General features: G+C 62.1%; 1 protein-coding gene across 1 annotated transcript in view; it reads left to right on the plus strand.

Annotated features, from left to right (window-relative positions):
• RGS3 (regulator of G protein signaling 3) overlaps window positions 1-1098 on the plus strand; it is a 198025-nt gene that overhangs the window by 60703 nt on the left and 136224 nt on the right. The gene's annotated exons all lie outside the window — the stretch shown is intronic.

Raw genomic sequence — 1098 nt, forward strand, 5'->3', positions numbered from 1 at the left:
GGGAAGGGACAGGGGCAGTATGGGATCTGGGCGGTAGGGAGGGAAGGTACGGGGTGAGTATGGGATCCGGGCATTAGGGATGGAACGGTTGGGGTCAGTACGGGATCCGGGCGTTAGGGAGGGAAGGGATGGGGTCAGTACAGGATCCGGTTGGTAAGGAGGGAAGGGATGAGGTGAGTATGGGATCTGGGTGGTAGAGACAGAAAGGACGGGGTCAGTACAGGAACTGGACAGTAGGGAGGGAAGGGACGGGGTCAGGACAGGATCTGGGTGGTTCGGAGGGTAGGGACTTGGTCAGTACGGGATGTGGGTGGTAGGGAGGGAAGGGACGGGGTCAGTACAGTAGCCGGGCAGTTCGGTGGGAAGGGACGGGGTCCGTAAAGGATCGGGGTGGTTCGGAGGGAAGGGTTGGGGTCAGAACCAGATCCGGGCAGTAAGGAGGGAAGGGATGGGGTCAGGACAGGATCTGGGTGGTTTGGAGGGTAGGGACGTGGTCAGTACGGGATGTGGGTGGTAGGGAGGGAAGGCATGGGGTCAGTATAGGATCCTGGCAGTTCGGAGGGAAGGGATACGGTTAGTACAGGATCTGGGCCTTTGGGAGGGAAGGGACAGGGTGAATACGGGATCCAAGCGGGAGGGAGGGAAGGTACAGGGTGAGTACGGGATCCGAGCGGTAGGGAGGGAAGGTACGGGGTGAATACGGGATCCGAGCGGTAGGGAGGGAAGGTACGGGATGAGTACGGGATCCGAGCAGTAGGGAGGGAAGTTATGGAGTGAGTATGGGATCCGGGCGGTAGGGAGGGAAGGGACGGAGTGAGTACGGGATCCGGGCGGTAGGGAGGGAAGGGACAGGGTGAGTACCGGATCCGGGCGGTAGGGAGGGAAGGGACGGGGTGAGTACGGGATCCGGGCGGTAGGGAGGGAAGGTACAGAGTGAGTACGGGATCCGGGCGGTAGGGAGGGAAGGGACGGAGTGAGTACGGGATCCGGGCGGTAGGGAGGGAAGGTACAGAGTGAGTACCGGATCCGGGCGGTAGGGAGGGAAGGGACAGGGTCCTTAGCAGATCCGGGCGGTAGGGAGGGAAGGGAAGGGACGGG

This window comes from Terrapene carolina, unplaced genomic scaffold (genome assembly GCF_002925995.2).
Source record: "Terrapene carolina triunguis isolate 2854851 unplaced genomic scaffold, T_m_triunguis-2.0 Scaffold449, whole genome shotgun sequence".
NCBI lineage: Eukaryota > Metazoa > Chordata > Testudines > Emydidae > Terrapene > Terrapene triunguis.